Genomic DNA, 18,411 nt, shown 5'->3' with positions numbered 1-18,411 from the left:
CCCACCAACCTGGAGAGAGTCAAGCTTTGCTCCTCGTATATGTCTCGTAAGACACGTCTGCTCATCATCATCCGGATCTACCTGCGATCTTCCGCGCTTACGGTCGAAAGAGACGCGGATTTCTCGAATTTCTGAAGCTCTCGGGACTATTTGCACGCAGCACGAGAGTCACGCTTACGGATCTGCAGCGAGGAGCAGCGTTACGTTTGCCTGCATCCTGGTGAGACACTTCGCGTGCAGCTTCCAAGTGTTCGGCGAACACGCGTGATATTCCATAATTTATGCGGTAATCTCTGGACTTCCGTACTGTCACATCGGACGAGGGTTGTTTCGGAGCGGAATTTTAACGTCTTTTTTTTACTGTGCACTTAAGTCGCCACTCTTGCTGGCGAACTTCCTAATGCTATTCAGGCTTGTAAGGGTATGTAAGCTCCTCGTGCAGCCAGTGACGGCTATGTTTCATAACGATGATGATAACGCTCACTTTTATAGGCATCTTAACGTAACTTTGCAGGGATGTTTCTTAAACGCGGCGCTCGCGGCCAGAAACTCTGCGTATACACATATGCACATATTTGATTTCATACACTGAGAAAAATATCTACTCGGATAACCAATTACATAGTAACAAACGGAAATATCCGATTAAATTGTATTAAGACAAAAAAGATCGGACCAATAAAGATAATCGGATATATCCATCGTTTAATCGGTTTAATTATTTAAACAAAATTAACAATCGGAAACACTATTTAAACACGGTTTATCTGATGGAAATTGTTCTCAGTGTAGATTTTATAAATTTCACGGGAAATCGCAAGTATTCCTGAACGAGTTTTATCGAGAGTTTCATCGAGTAAGCACACGTATAATAATTATCAAATGCTACACTGAGAAAAATTTTCATCGGATAAACCGATTAAATAGTTTTCCGATTGTTAATTTTGTTTTCCGATTAAATGATGAACATGTCCGATTACCTTCATCGGATATGTCCGACAATTTTCTTTGTCTTTTGTACAATTTATTCAGATATATCCGTTTGTTACTATGAAATTGGATTATCCGGTTATATTTAATCAGATATTTTTCTCAATGTACTGTTTAGGCGAAATGTCCGTTTTGCATGTGCCTATCGATTTATCATGTACATGTCAAAACTGTTCCACGTATATGTGTGTGTATATGCGCGCATCTTTGCGAGTAGTGAAACCCGAACACGGGCGCGCCTCGAGAGGAGCCGAGGAAGTCAAGAGCATCACAAATTGCCGACGTGCAACTCTTGGAAACTGGATTCGGTCTCCCACGGGGTTGCAACGCATCCGCAGCTAAAATAACAAGCAGCGAGTTAATACGTTAAATAACTTCCGCGATTCCGCGCCGTGACAGCGGCACGGTGTCGTCCAATTTTGTGATGGAACCGGGCGCTGCGCTGCGCTACCCCATCTGGATTAGATCGTGTCACATCCGCTCCGCGAACTTGCTATAACATCTGCCGCAACTCGTTCGGCTCATCGATCGACGACGGTATTACATGATGGAAATATCATTTTTACGTGTATGGCGCAGCGACGTTTTCCAATCTCTCCTTGGTCGGGAAGGTCTCACAATACGAGTCCGCAAACACCGCAAAAGCTGAGCTTCGAACTTTTAATGATCGGACCAGAAATGCACGTCCGATCCGCAAATATCGTTGTTGCGTATTAAATTGTATTAAATTGTAAAGTTATCTCAGCGAAACCTAGTTTATTATTAAGATGATGGATTTAATTAAATCTGGATGCGAAACAATGTGATAATGTTCTTCCTCTGAAAAGAATGTTCTTTCTGATTAGCGCGATGAACATTCTTCGAAATAAAGCTACTGCTTTTGCTCGAGTGGAAGATTTAATCATTCGGAGTAACTTGTATGTGTTCCCAAGTTTATCTTGCTTTAATTACAATTGACAGCTGAATTCTCTCTTTCTCGCGCCTTACTCGATGGCGAGCAAAACCCATTCATTACTGAGGCGAAGATCAAGTCTACATTAAAGTCAGATAACTATTGATGTTACAAAGAAACTTTATACTTTAATCTCCAGCGAATTTAGGTCGATCAAAATTTCTTGCGAAAACGAGTCAGCTCGTTAAAACTCACCGTCGCGCCGGCGCGAAAGATCACGATCGATAATTTTCATTCGTGGAAAACTTCACTCGTCGTCTCGCACGACGAGGAAGCTCGCTACCAAATAGGATAACATTAATCAACCAGTACTTCCGCAAGGAAGTTACCGTCTCCACATACAATAACACCTACACTAAATTTGCATATTACATATCATCTCCTAATTGATCGCACTAACCGTATCGTCTCTACAAGTTCTCATGAACATAACTTGAAACAGAACTGTCTTGGACTTGAAGTAATATCACGTAGATACTCATGCATATTTAGACAGCTATATATACACATATAATTATAATATATATATATATATATATATGTATAATTTAATGTTACATATATAATAATAATATTATTAATAATACATATATAATTATACTATATATATATATATATATATAATTTAATATGATGTAATTAACAGTAACAGCCAAAACAAATATTCTACATTTGTATAATATCTGTATTTACGATATTCTTCTATCTTTGTAATTTCGCCAAGTAAAATCAATTTCTTGCCTTATTACACATTTCGTGTCCTAAAAGAAGGAAGTTGTATTACAATTTCCGTCACACGAATACTAATCAAGGCCCAGCTGCTTATACACGAATCTAAGAACGGTAGCATTAAATCTCACTTCACCTGCATCTTTCTCCGATCAACTTCGCAATCGATATAATCGCGGCATTGATAAATTCAATGATTAATTGCCTCTCAACGACATCGTTACGTCAGCAAAGTAACACCGGGCCCCAGCATCGTTTACATCGTTTACATCGGGATATATGCGCGGCCGCGTTGCGTCTAAGCCGCGCTAGGCTGTCGACAGCAATTAATTACGCAAATACAATGTTAATTAAAACGGAAATTAGTACCAAGCGTGATACGCGTTCCGTCGGCTTAGCTGTCTCCGCGAGCATGCGTGCTAACAGTCGTCCGATATTAATCAATTCTCTGTTTCACGATGCTCAAACGTGAAATATTTGCTATCAATTCGCACGTGAATGGCAAACGCGCGACACGCTCGCATCAAAAGACGCTCCGATTGTGAATGCAAGAGGATAAAAGCTACGATTTCAAATCGTCGCTATGATTTCAGACTTTCACGCTTACTTGGCAAGTCTCTTTTTCAAGATCTACCGATGCGTTTGCCATGCGCGTTACACGCAATCAATAAACGAGTACCACGTATGAATGTTGTATTGGAAAATATATCATAAACGCGTGCAGCTTCAAATTCGACAAGAAGCACTCGCAATCGAAACATATCAAAGTCCTGAAATTTTTCATAAAAGATGCAAGAAAGGTTCTAATAGAAGGTCATATCGCTCAGAAATTCCGTATCAAACATAGATTATAATAACATCAAAAGTACTCTGGAAAATATTTGATTTTTTTCAAATCTGTAACTTTCAAGATATTCTCCCGCATTTTCCCCATAAAATTACATCTCTTTCCGAAACGTTATTGCCATTTGACGTGCGAAACGTTTAACGTTGTGCGCGGTGCCTGCCGATATACGATTATACGATAGCTTATATATATAGATCGCCGAAAGACATTTCCGGATTCTCCGCGCGCTTAAGCCGGCCGTTAGAGGTGACTCGTAGAATTCGATGTCGCATTAACCGACCGTTAACAGTTAACGGCATCCTTCCTGCATGGGAATGAAATAAGGCTGAATACGGAAACGCGCACTGTGACGCTCCGAGCTAACCCGCGCGCGACGACGACGATCGATCGTCATAAAATGTGGAAACGTCGGCGTCGCTTCCAGACGCGAAACCGTGATTCACGGCCCTGCGTGAATCCGCAGTGTCCTCGCGGCAGGATCAGTTATTTTGCGTTCCCTCCGGGAGGAGGGAATTAAAAAAAAGAAGAAAAACAAATGTAGTATCGTGTACACGGGGAATTAAATTGCGGGCCGGCGAGAATGCGGTTTATTTCCGCTTGATTTGATAATTGCGTACGCACGCTTTGGTGGTGCGGATCTCGTGCCCCGAAACGAACGGATTTAAAACAGCGGCCGTACCAAAGCAGGGGGATAACGCGCGATTGTTACGCGCGTCTCTCGCGCGAATTTCACAGTTCACCAACGGAGGAGCTTAACTTATTAGATTAAAACGTATTGCGCGCTCTTCGGTTCTCATTCGCAGTCACATTCTCGCTCTGTTTGAACGAGTTATACGCGAATATAACGGCGAACGAGAAATTCACGTGGGACCCGGCGCGCCCGTATTTGAAATGATTCTGATCTCGCGATGCGGCGCAATCTGCCGGAAACACGATCCTTCACACTTCATCGGGATGAAAATCACCCGAGTACTCATACTCGTACCAGCAGAACGACCCAGAATGTAATAGCACGCCATCACTTGACATTATTTGTGCGATTCCGGTATCCGGAATTTGCGTCTGATGCTGCTCAAGGGCGGAAAAATGTAACATGGAAAAAGAAGTAGCTTTAATCGCGTAAATTCATCACAAGTGTTCATCACACAAATTTCACTAGATTTTTAGTGTACGCGATGTCAGAATTATTAAATTCCACCCGCGGGCATCGGAGCTTTTCTCCGAATGCGTTTAACTACTATCAGATTACACGCACGAGATTGATCGCTCAAAGTAACGCGTACGAAATTAAGTTTTTAATTAATTACAAAAATCCACCATTCATGCAGAAGTACCTAGCTAGAAGCCTAGATCCCGCCTGTTATCGAGGAAAGAGCTTTATGTCGCGTTTATCCCGCGCATCATCTCTTTAAAAACGCACGACTCCACACATTTGCGAAGCCGAATGTACTCGGCGAAGAAAGAGCGAACGAGAAAAGGAGTTATGTTTCTCTCATGGGAAACGAGAAATCTCTTTCCCGCGCGATTACTACGCGCTTTACGTTTTTCGAAATAGGACCCCGGCGCACTAAAGACGTTAAGCACTGCAAAAATAAAAAGCTGCGCCGGTTTTTATCGCCGCCGAGCCGACCGAGTCGATTGATGGGCGTTTCCGCGATCCGGAATACGAGCGTGAGCGTGCGAGTGCAAATCGCGACTTGCTTGTCGCTGAATCTCCGATACGCGATACCTCCTAAGGTGCAAAAAAAAACCCTCGTCACCCGATATAAAGGCAATACACCATAGCGTCAGAGCGCGATAGCAGAGTGTCGCGAATGGCAAGGACGTAAATCGTGTATCGGCGTGGCCTAATAAACTGGCGCGGCAAAACTGTCGATCCGCCCGGCGGAATTTTCACCTGCGCTGCGTAATCAAAACGGGAGAAATTGGAAAGGAATTCGAGCACACGAGCGGGCGGAATTTTTATACACGAGCTACCATCGCTGGAGTTTCTAAATGAGAATTAAAGCGGGAAATAAAACTGTAATTTTCATATGCTCGAATTGGAGCGGAATGGTAACGGCATATCGTGTTACCAAGAATTATCGTGAAATTGTAAGAGACACCAGATTGCAACTAACGATCCGGATACTGTTGCAAATTCGCCGACAAACATAGCTCACTCTGATCAAGTTCCCTAACGTGTACCATATCAACTGTTATCAGATAATAAATATGATAACGTGGCGAATGCTCACTTAGCGCTGAAAAATATGCTGCATACTGTAAGATAGATGATAATGTTGCTAAAATTTAGCGCGAAGCAGGCGACAAAGTCCCAGTCCTTTCTTCTTTGTGTAAGGCTCCGTCAAACGCCGAAAGTAATCCGAAAAAGTGCGTTAAACACGCATCGCTACTTGCTCGCGAAGCGGAATCTACAGTTCGCCGGTGATATTCACGATCGTGGTCCACCGTCGTCGTTTAAAAAGTCGCTTTGACTTTTATAGAATGTTTATGCTAATCGCTCTGGTTTAATCTCGTGAGGAGTGTACAGACGGGATCTGGGGCAATAGCACGGAGAAGTCGCGGGCGAATCGCTCGAGCGATGAATAAAAGACCGTATGCAATTGAGGTGCAAATTTCCCTCGAATATGGCCGAGGGGATGAAGTGGTTGCGCTTGACCCGCCCGTTTAAAATGATTAAACGGACTGGATATCCGAACTACGCTATATCAACCGTTTTAAGTATTGAAAGCAATTCACGTACTTTGGACGGCCGTGCGTTGATCGTATTTTCCGAGTCGGATTGAGTTTCGCGAAACTCATTACAACGTATAACTGTGTGCTTTTGTCGACCGTTCCCGCGTGCGGAACTGCAACGACGAAAAGTCTCCCCGATGGAGGAGGAGGAACAGGACGCTGGAGCCCGGCAAATATTTTCGCGGGATAAAACCGGCTGCCGGGATAACCGGAAATGGATATCTCTCGATATTTGTATCGAGTTGCGGAATCGTCGAGGGAACAGCGCTCGGTACGAAGCGCTGCTTCTGCTGCGAGAACCGTTGCCGTTGCTGGTGCTGGTGCTGTTGCTGTTGTTCGTGTAACGCGTGACACGTGTGACACGCGAGTACTACGCAAAACACGTAATCCTCCCCGAAAAGTTTCGGAGGGTGGCCGAGTCATTTATAAAACAAGACGAGCGCGGAGGCTCCGCGTAAAAGCGTCACCGTAAAGCAAATGAACCGAAAAGGAAATTATTCTGGAAACCTAACGATGAAAAGTGCCCGTAACGAGAATTATCGTAAGGGAGCGAGGTGAGGTGAGACAGTAATGGCGAAAGTTAGAGTAGCATGTAACAAGACGTTCAGGAGAACAAATGGTAAAAGTAAAAGAAAAAGAGAGACAGAGAGATGAAACTAAATAATTTATAACTAGAGAGAATCTCATATGTACACGTAAAGTCTGATACAAAAATATCAAGAGTTTCCGGAAGAGCTTAATGAAGCGTTCTTGTGAATTCTCTGAATGAACGTGTCGTTTCTACGCCACGTTTTTCGCCACGTGAATATTAACGTCACGTAGATATTAACGCGCTGTGGAAACAGTATGAAAATATTCCGCTGGAACAATCGGTGCAATTGCGAAAGCTACCTTCGAGAATGCCCAATCGCGTCTTTGCTGTCACGGGTGATCCGCGTTCCCCATTAGAGGGAATCTACTTTAATATTATTTCGCACGACGCTCGCGTCCGGCAATAAATTCCCGGCCGCAAGTTTTAGTTCGCGTCAGCTTTGAAAGCCGGAATTAACCGGCGAACAAAAAGGCGAGGCATAATTGCAGCACGAGTCGCTCTCTGTTCCTCGCTTCGTTTTCCGCTCTTTTTCACGGCGTCTTCAAGTTTCGTGCGGCTTGCAGTTTTCCCAGCTTTCCCGATACGGTCCCGACACACCGCGCGAGTATTCGTGCGCGCTGAAACGTTTGGCGTGTCACCGACCCCCGCCTTTGTGCTACAATCGCTCGGCAAGGTGCGAAATGAATTCCGAGTTACGAATTTCAGATAATTTGCTCAATCCCGCGATAGAGTATTCTAATGAAAGTGCGGAGATGCCTTCCTCCCCACCCCAAGACGCTCGCCTTTGCAACTTTCGGGAGCGTTCCACGTGAAATTGTGGCGTTTGTGGCCTTTCGAAGTGCAAGTCGGAGCCAGGAAGATGTTTAAAGCAGCGGCTGCTTGATTACGAGAGACGATATAAGACACAGAGTACGTTTATCTCCCGCACATTTTGCATCGACGTCCTTTGGGAATTTTTGAATTAACGTATGATAAGGGGAGCGAGGGGTGGAACAAGGTGGAGGTAAGGAATGGTTTGCCTGACGTTCCGGGGCATCCATCCTCGGAGAGATAACCGAGCGGAAGCTCTCTGAATACCAAAAACGGTGCGGCGATTACTATGCAACTTGTACCTATATATCGGGGTCGAAGAGACTGCCAACAGAATGCGAAAGAGCGCACAATCAAGACGCGCTGTTTACTTGAAGAACCGCCAATGCTGTCTCTCAGGTCTCCTCTCTCTTTTTCTCGCTCGCTCGGGTAAAATTTGCCGCGCGCATCGAGCGTTGCATTGTCGGTCGGTCACGTAATTCCGGACGGCGACTACCCCGAACAGAACGACTTCTGTTTGCCTCGGAAAAATAGGGGCGCATTAAAGGCCAGTTTGGCCGCGCGGTTTACTTATTACCATCGGGGTGAGACGCACGCGAGGGGGTAGCACGGGGCACGATCGCGCTGAGTGGTCGAGGTAGATTATGTGGTGACGTTTATTCATCTAATGCGAAACCGTCGCCACTGTCCCGAATCTCGTTCCCGGGGGAGGAGACGCGCGTAAGCGCCTTGCGTAAGATGGGACTCGGGAACAAATTACGCGGGAGAAGATGAAGACAGCGAAAGAGAGCGGCAGAAAGGAGATGAGAAAAAAATGGGAAAGAACACGGAGTCGAGGGCGTGAAAAGAGAGGCGTGAGGGACCGAGGGGATGAATTGTCAAGCCGAGAGAGGGGCGCGCTTGTGGGGAAGGATGGGGCGGGAGAGTATGCCGAGTGATATGCCGCGACGAGAAGCCGAGGGGCTGAAGTGGCATTAAGTTGACACACAAAAGAGGGACGGACTTAACATCTGATAAGCTGACGAGCAAACGTGCTTTTTGTCCTCGCGATACCGCACAAGCACGTGTATAATATTATGTTAATGTGCCATGAAATACGCGCAGCTTGGCGCGTGCCGGCGCTTGCATTCCGCGAGACCGGCTTGCGCGGAAAAGACCGCGCGTTACTTACCTCCCCGGTATGGGGGTGAGAGTTAAAAATGGGATCCGTCGGTCGAGAACCTGTCTTGCCCCACGCTGGCTCGAGACACCCGTTGGATCAAACCATGGCCGCAATCTCGTAATAGAATTCCAGCGCGGCTTTGGTGCCGGAAAGCCCTAACGCTTTCGAATTTCAAGCGAGCTCAGCATGGATGAAGCACGTGGATATTTCTTGCGCGAAAATGATTTCGCGGTTGCGGATTATTCCCGTCCCTCGAGCGAGAAATATGACTGCGAAAGGAAAGTAAACCACTTTGCATTAATGTAAAAGAAACAAAAAGTGTGTTAACAAAAGCGATGGAAGACAATTTTTTAAAAATTCACGAATTTTATTTGGTAGTTCTTTTTTTTTTGACCTCACGAAATGAAATTTTGAACAGCTTGAAATCGAGTGATGCTCTTTGCGGTAAAAGTTACGAGTGGAATTGAGTGGAGGTGTACTTGAAAATTGTACCGATGTAACTACAGGCGTCCGGCCGTACGGGATTAACAAGGAACTGACATCGAGAAGCACGCTAATCTATTTAGGAAAGCTAAAGCGTGGTGCCAGCGATTCCCACGGCGAGGCACGCTAATGCGTTCAAGCGCGCCACTCGCAATTTCAGGTTTCTCTGTGTACTGCACGCTAATTGGCACGATAGTCCCGTGTCTTATGTCAGGACCAGCTAAGAGGATCTTACGGCGTGATAAACGCGCTCGCGCCTAGTTTCAGGCAGGTTTCGTGTCGAAATTATCGAGGCGCAATTTAATTACACCGAACAGGTTGAGAAATTAAGAGACGAGATGGATCCACGAGAATCTTGACAGAAACTTTATAAATTATCGATACAATCATCACGCTCGGAAAATTACTTAAAAATAAAAATCGAAAACGAAGACTTTCGTAATACGTGTACCGAGTGATATAAATAATTATTTTTTCTGCAATAATCATAGTACGAAATGCAAAAGTACAATTAATTTCTCGATAATCAGACTCCACGTAGTCTCGATTTTGGGCAATTTACGCGTTCGCAATTTACCTGCTGAGAGATATCAAATTTTCTTTGACAAATTTTAGTTACGAGTTGCGTATCGCCGCCGTCCGAAACCACCCTCGAACAGTTTTAATACGATTCGCGATACCATATCACCAAGATCCCGTCCCGCATGCGTGACAAGTTGAATGTCGAGTTCCTCGAATCATCGGAAACGCTGAAATTTTCTTTGTGCTCGAAGATGGACAGTACGAAGCGAAATTGTCGTCAGCGGGCACCCCCGCCTTCCCGTTCTCGACGGATACGTCGATACCCTGTGCTGTAAAAAACTTAACCGCGATTGCCCCATTGTCCGCGCAACTGCTATACTCGATCTACAGTCGTCGTCAACAATTTTATTACCTGGGTTTTACGTCTAAACGAATCACCGGAGCGTGCATTCATCTCTGTACCCGATGAGAATATATACGCGCGTCGCATGGGCCACCCCGCGGCATATTACTCGGACAGGATGATAAATACGGGCGCGGCGGAAGGAGGAATGTTTATGGGTTATTGTAGCAAAAGACACCTAATTCACTGTCATCCGCACAATTCCGTCAGGGCAAGGACGCATTTCTCAGGGTTATAACTCCGCGTCCCCGTTCCCTGGTCGCCGTTTTACCTAGTCGGATGAACAATAAAACCGATTGTCATTACTGGCCGCTGTACATCCTCGAAATCTGCTTACGTATATTTCTCACGGTGTTGTTGGAGCAGGAATCTCGCACCTTTCGCAAATTAGACTATTCGTGGTAACACCTGCACAAAAAGAAATGCTTGGCAATGTCCACTGAAGAAGGTTCAAAGTAGAATTGAAATATGTGAATATTATACCATTGTCAAGTAAATAATAGAAATATTGTTTTGATTGACAATTGAACTGCCGAGCTATTATAATTTCGAGCGTGAGCCTGTGAAAATGTTCATTTTGTTCCTTACATCGATATATATTATATCTTATTGTTATTCAATATCTCTACAAATATATAATTAATAGAGCCACTCCTACTTAAGTCATTATAAACGTCATATACGAACGACAGTTCAAGGGTAACAAAAAATTGAGAAAAATGAGATAGGTACTCTATTTTGCCACCCACAAAAAAATCATTAAAAGAATAAAATTGACGATTAAGGGTGTAATCGGGAAATGCGATTGATATTTCCCGGGGGGCGGACAGCTAATTCGCAAGTGGAACTGGCCGTCTCGGATTGCTGCGTCTTAAAAGCCATAAATCCACGGCGCGGCCGCAGGAAAGAGTTCGCCATTTGATACGGAAATCGGAAACTCGGCCCGGAAGCCTCACGCCAAGCGGCTTCCAGTTTGCGTTACCATAACGATAAATTCCAAGGGGAAGATAGCGCACGCGACCTCGGATTTGCGATGCTGATATTTTCGATTTCACGAATTGCGTCGCGGCGCATCGTGGGATATCGCAGATGGCAAACGACCAGTTTGAATCTTGCAAAAGCGGAGATGCTAATAACTTATCTCCCGGCACAAATGAAAACGCAGCTCTCAAGACGCGGCGAACTTTCGAGTGACTTTCGTCCGAGGGAAAAGAAGAGATTACCCCGTAAAAGTTGCGTTAACTCAAGATTTGCTGTATACTTTACCACACCGTGTTTGCTTTCATGGGATGAGTCAAGTTTGCGCGTACATTTGATCAGTTGCGACAAATTTTTCAGGAATCCTGGATTATTAACGCTGCCATTAGTAGAATTGTTATTCGATAAATTAGTTGGCAAATTAAGCGTTGTAATTATGTTATTCGATAAATTAGTTGACAAATTAAGCGTTGTAATTATGTCAATATGTGCACATATCAGTTTCCATTTATTTATCTTCCAAGCAAATTGTTACCAACAAAATTTAACTGATTGTGTTAAGTTTCGTCTTGATCCCGCAATGTGGCTTCGTGCTATTCTCCCAGCCGCGAAAGTTAAAATCTCCAAGGTGCAGGAACTCAAAAGGCATTATCTTCAAACCACAAATCTCAAGAGAAGCCTTGGGATCTCGGAATTCACAATGTTGATAGAAAATTCATGGTCCCACACAGTAGTGCCATGTATCAAGTACGCTGCCATCGCAAAAACTTCATCGAGTGATATTTTTTCTCAGCACTTTCTCGAAGCGTTCTTTCTCACGTGAATTTGCGCGAAAAATGCAAGCGTAAGAATCCTCGCTTTGCAACAAGCACAAAATATTTTTATGAATATTTTTTGTGGGATAACATTGTAAAATACCAATTATTACAAGTCACTCTATTAACAATCGCAAATAAAATCTCGAAATTTCCTGGTCTAAAAGTTCTTTACAAATTCTTTTCAATATCGCAGTGTCTCGTCTCTTCCCGGATATTCTTGCGTATCATTGCGAACACAAGTTGCTATCACTTGTCGCAATGAATTGCAGCAGTGTGATCTCCCTCTCTCCCTTTCTTTCACTCTCTCTCCCTGTTAACCGTGTCAACGGATGTATGTCGTCGAAATGATTCCGTTCAATAAGGTTGCAACAGCGCGATAATACAATTGCGCTCGTGCGGAGCTTGAATGCATGCTGGTTGCATCGGCGATTTAAAAAAGAAGAAAAAAAAAGATATCCACTCTCGTGTCGGTCGGGAGCGATTTCAATTCTCATTCGGTAGCGCTTCGCCACCCTCCGCTTGCAAAGAAACGGAAACCGCTTCTCTCTCGCTTTCGATATCCTTTCATTTCCGTCCACGTTCACGTAACGAGCGCCGTAACGCCGCGTTATATTATCGCGCAGGCGGTGATGGAAATTGCACGTTTTGTCGGAGCGACCGCAGTCATGGAGGACAGTTTACGGGGATGCGACGATCAACGATCATTTCCAGCGGCTCTTCACGGGTGACGAATGCTGTTCGCGTGCGTGCAAACGAAACATGTGAGGGACAGTAAGAGACAGAGAGAGAGAGAGAGAGAGAGAGAGAGAGAGAGAGAGAAAGGGTGGCGGAACGAGGGTGGAAGGAAAGGGTAATCCGCACGCGTGACGTTATGTAGTACCCACCCTTTCTGCCTTCTTCCCTTCCCCGCGCCGAGCAAAATTCCAAAACAAACTCCTTTATTCTGCGAGTATAGGCGGCGGTGCGCATCGTGCGAAACCACAATCCCCGCACATGTATCAAGCTGTCCGCGACCTGCGCTCTAATTTGCATTTCAACGCTTGCCTCTCGTCCATTATTACCAGCGGAACAGCTTGGTTGAATTTCACAGACGCATACCGCGCCCTTGCCTCCCGCCCGCGTTGTCCCTTGCCCTCTCGCCGTCTCGGCTTTATGCCCTTACACCACAACGCCCCCGTTCTCCATCCCTCTGTTCCTCTCGCGAGGGAGCGAGTTATGTGTCCGCCCGCTCTCCCGAAGGCTCCGCATTTCGTCCCGGTCAGCTCGACATGCCCCGTTCAAAAAATCGCGAGCGGGTGTACGAGATGGAAATTTTAATTACGTTATGTAATTAAAAGTACATGTACTCGCGAGTATGACGGCCGTTATTTTTCCGAGAAGGATGGACTGCATAATTATCGATTGCTGGATTACGACTGTCAGCCACTCGTGAGTTCAGCTCCTAATTAGGAATAATTTCATTCACCAGTCTACATTAATTTATCCGGCGGTTTTAAAGGCTTTTTTAGGCTTCATCTTTTCCATCAGGTATAGAAAGGTACTCGTTTCGCCCTCGCGTTCTCCCCGCATTATTATCGTAAAAATGACGCAATATTTCGAGGTTTCTCTGAAAACACCACCCTTATCAAGCGCGAGCGTCTCCCTAAACTCAAAGTGTCGTGGCGGTATCGCATGCCGAAATTTAATTCTCCTCACTCACGTTCCGTTTTTCAGGCGAGGTCTAATCTAACGACAGACAGGCCTCGCGCCTTTTCACACGCCGCTGTTATCACAATATCGTCCATCAAATCTCTTTCGATCCCGCGGTGCCGCGTCGGCTTTGTCATCCCGTCGAATCAATTTCACGGAAGCTAACAATCTTCGTCGGGCGAAGAGCGGCGGTGTTTCCATGTCGCCACGTTAAAATGGCACTATTATCGTAACCACCCTGGAGTGATTTGCGAGACCACGGTGGTGTGCCGTGGAAGCACTTAGGCTGTCGTCATCGCTGTTTTTCCCAGAGACGTCCTGGGTTATATTATTAGACCGGAAGAGATATAGTCTCTTGTGTCAGAACGTGGCAAAGTAACACGACTGGCGATGCAATGAAATATTGAAATGTTAATGGAAGGGTATACCAGCCGCACGAAGCCGCAATTAATTTATTGTAACGGGCTAGGAATAAATGTTGTTATCGCGTTGTACGGGCACCAATAAACTACAAGCTGTTATGTGCGAGTTATATATAATTTATATTGATATTAACATATAAATATATTTTTACCATATAAAGTGCCAATCAACATTGCGCTCGTGACGCATTATACACTCCCCTGAGATTAAAATCGTAGCGCAGAAATTAATGTCAAAGTACTCGCTAATAGAAGAAATTTACGACGTATCCTCGGAAATAAGTTTCTTCCCGCGACCCTTATGACAACTCTTTTTATTCCACGGAGAGAAACTTTCCTCCACTTTCCTTCGCTCTCCCGAGGGCTCCGAGGAATTATTGTCTTGTCCAGGGGTGCAATTTCGATCTTGCTTTCATCGGCCTTGCGGCGAACGATTGCCCAAGACGACGCAGATAATTCGGGAGAAAAGAAACCGGCCGCGATGACCGGAAATTCGCAAGGGACACCGCAAGAAAAGATCGGAGATTGAGTCTCGAAAACGCAACGCGACACATCCATAAGGTGTCACGTTCTATCCAGGAACACGGATAAAATTCGCGAGCAAATCATCGCGACGGTTTCGCGAGCAAAACGTGCCCCGGACAACAAGCGGCCGGAATTATTCGAATGGCAAAATTATGATTGCCGGGATGCAACAAAAAAGCGGCACGATCGATCGAGCACAAAAATATTTCGATAAAGCGCGGCCTCCTCGTAAAAAATATCTCCGTTTGCAAATCCCTCGGTTTTAAATTTCATGAAAACGCCCGTGCGATGCCGCGCGAGTTCCGGAACGCCGCGCCGTGTCACCGGATTTATGGCTGGTTCGTCGTTGCTCGTAATCCGCGCTCGTAATTTCGAGCGGCACGAAGCGCTTTATTGATTAATCAAGAACGAGTGCCGCCGTCGCCGTCGGCAATGGCGGTGGCTGAATACATATTTACTTGCGCGATGCGCCGCACGCGCGCGCGCGCACGCGAGGATGGTTCATCGAAGGATGGCCGCTTCTGCCCACGTGGTCCCGGCACCTGTTTCCATTACGATTATTAAACGGAAAGCTACAGCTAAAAAAGCTAAAGTAAACGAAACTACGCGCTCTCACATCCGCGCGTCGTCGCGAACAATAGCTTCCGGACATTATTGCGCCCCGCGTGCGCAAACGGTAACTCTCTCTTTTTTTATCTCCCTTTCTCCTTTTCCCTCTCGATCGATCGATGCAAAACTGAAATTCCGATGAGAGCCGATGCACCGCGTAATGCTGATCGGCCTGTCGCACGCGCGCGTGTACACGCGGCCACACGCATAAAGGGTTCTGATCCTGTCCCCTCGTGCCTGTCCGTAGATCAAAGGGAGAGACGACTCCACTCGCTCGGGATACGTCGATGTCGCGTAAAGTGTGTGCGCTTGTAAATTAATTGGCCACCTGTGGATGTAGGTGCCGCGGATGTAGGTATCCGCCGTTTTCATTATCCATCGTCCAAATCGGATATTAATCAGATTGGTTAGCGAGCGTGAGCGAACGACAGAAAAGCGCGCACGAAAATGGCGAACTGCGACGACGAGCCGATCCTGACGCAATTTTCGTGCCTTCCAGTCGCTCGATGAAATAAACGCTTGGGCCGAAGCGGAAGAAGGGATCATCGGCAATCGCGCTAGCGCACTCGGCACAGGGTGTCGTTTCAGAAAACCGGAAGGTGATTCGGGAGACTTGCAGCGGACGGAACCACGAGATTCATGAAGGAAAATTTCGTCCATAGGTATTTTTAGAGTGATAGCAACTTACCTCGATCATCATCATTATTATCATGCATCAATTATTATTATTATATATTAAGATGTCACACAAAAAACTCAGCAGTTCAGGCATCAATAAAGTCGCTCCATTAAGGGTTGCATTTAGAAAGAGTAATGCCTGATCGGCGACACATTTTTCGTTTGCAAAGATACGATCGCGCGCGTTGTTGCACTAAACAATGTACTGCCAATAAACTGTTTACAGGTACTGATATTCGGGAAAGTAGGATAGTCGCGAGTTTCATCGAGCATCCCTATAAAAGGCCATTTCGATTTGTCATGGATGTGTCGGTGGCTTCCGAAATGCCGATTGCACGGAGCGGGCTTCAAAACACACCTACATTAATGCTTCGCAATAACAGGTACGACTCGCTGGGAAAACGTTCGCTCTGCTCGCACGCGTGTATCCCACCGCTCGCTTCATGGGGTGTTCATTTGTCGCACACATGCCAGAGGGGTTGCGAATATATTCTGCTAATGGCGTACGTCACAGACAATATACGTTTCGTCTCGGGTACCTTTTCGCGTCGGAGATACGCGTTCGCCTACCACCACCTCCTTTCTCTGCCTCACCCCTGGCTCGCAGGGTTTTCCTTGTGATGAGAACCCTGGCGACAACGACAAAGTCAGCTACGGACTCGCTCTTTCAACGTCGCTCTGTTGCTTGCAGAGATAAGCCGCCAGTGGTACGGCGGCCATTAATTTTTTGAAAACGCAAGCGAAAAGTTCGGATTCTCACCGTGGCAGCCGTCAGTCGCGCGCAAGATGTTTCCAAAATAGCAAAAAAGAAAAGAGGAAGAGTGTTTCTGCAAGTGTCAAATTAACGAGATAGAATTTATACTTTTATGAAAAAGTGTGTTTAATTGGAGAAGAAGAGGATCGCCGGCCGATGCAATCAAGGTACGTCACCGGGGCAATTTTGCAAATGCACGTTTGCACGAGAGAGGGTGCACGCGTGCGTAGTGCGCGCGGAGCATTACCGGGATGATCTAAAGGATTACATACATTCGCGAAGATAGAGACTCGCGCCACGCGAGAAGGAAGAGGGTGACTCTTCGTTTTTTCTTTTCAATTTCCAATTTCGTTTAAGTGCCCGATCCAATTTTTCTGGAAATACTTTATTTACAATTTGCAGTGTTTGAACGGTGGTTTTCTTTTCTTCGTCCATGGCGTTGTACCTGCATAGTCTTTTTCCAGAAGCGGCGAGCGAGAGGAGCGGCTGGGACGTGGCGGACGGGAAGGCTTTTCGCTCTATCGCGATGTAAATATCCAGACAGCGAAAATGCCGGAAATATTTTTCGGTACGTCGACGTTGCGCGCTCGTCGATGCCGCGACTAGCTAGCTAGCTAGCTGGAGTTCCTCCGTCCTGCAACAGCGCAACAACAAGGAAAAATTTCGATAAGCCGAGCATTGTTGATACGGTGTTATCGAGAAAGAATTTCGGGTCGGGTAATTTCCGCGGGGGTAATATCGCGCCCTCTTCACCCCGGCTGCCCTACGACGAACCAATAGAGGAGATTAGTTTGTTTCAACGATCGGGCGCACGGGGTTCTCCGGATACCGGACATGATGAATCTGGGACTGTTCTGGTTCCCGTGGAAGGCGGAAAAATCGCGCGCCACACTTGGCTGGATCGACTAATCTCCAAACGCTCCGCAAACGCGCCGGGCGAGTGTACGCGCCCTTCTGCCCGCGTGCGCGCTCAATTAGAGTTGTCTGCGGGGGTGGGAAAAATAGAAGAAAAGGAAAGTTACAACCGCATCCTTTACCTGCGGTCCTCCTTGCAAATTCTCGTAGTGCAGCCAACCAGCCAGCCAGCAAGAGAGCGAGCAAGCGAACCAGCCAGCCAGCCAGCCAGCCATCCGGCGGACGCGCTGCGGTAGGATAAAGGCGCGCGGGTACATTCGTTAGCATAATAATTGCTGCGGAAACTCCACACTACGTAAAGCCGGCGAGTAAACGGCCTCGGTTAAGAGATATGACGATATCGAAGTGCAAAGTGCTGTTTGAGACGCCACTGTCGCCGTCTACTCTCCCTCGTTTTTTCTCTTTCAATTGTTGTCACGCGGGGACCACCCCTGTGTGTCCCAATGACGGGGCAATCACCCCGTCGCGAACATTTCATCCTCCTCCTTCCTCCTTTTCTTTCTTCTTCAACGTCGTTTATATCGCGGCGAGTCGCGGGGTCAAGTCGCGCGGATTTATGTCTCGTGGAATCATGACGCGGATTGTCGGGCGCCGAAAGCGAGCTGGGGCTTCGCATACCGCAGTCAGAAAATGTCCATATACACGGAAGAAGCGGAGAAACACGACGTTCCACTGCTGACCGTATGTGATGGTGATGCACGTATACCGGGGTATACGTGCGGCAAACGGTGGCGAAAGCGCACCTTCCTGACCAGAGTGCGGGGGTGAACGGCAAGTACAAGAGGGAAAAGACG

The 18,411-nt window shown here is 46.3% G+C and overlaps 1 long non-coding RNA gene across 1 annotated transcript; it reads left to right on the top strand.

Moving 5' to 3' along the window:
* Positions 1-15,481: 15,481 nt before the first annotated feature.
* On the top strand, positions 15,482-16,756 carry LOC105282896. The gene is made up of 3 exons (XR_894595.3): positions 15,482-15,932; positions 16,175-16,331; positions 16,640-16,756. It is a non-coding gene; the product is annotated as an uncharacterized LOC105282896 (long non-coding RNA).
* The last annotated feature ends 1,655 nt before the right edge of the window (positions 16,757-18,411 follow it).

This window comes from Ooceraea biroi, chromosome 2 (genome assembly GCF_003672135.1).
Source record: "Ooceraea biroi isolate clonal line C1 chromosome 2, Obir_v5.4, whole genome shotgun sequence".
NCBI lineage: Eukaryota > Metazoa > Arthropoda > Insecta > Hymenoptera > Formicidae > Ooceraea > Ooceraea biroi.
The sequence above is the reverse complement of the archived record's forward strand: the minus strand, read 5'-3'. Positions and strand labels throughout refer to the sequence as shown.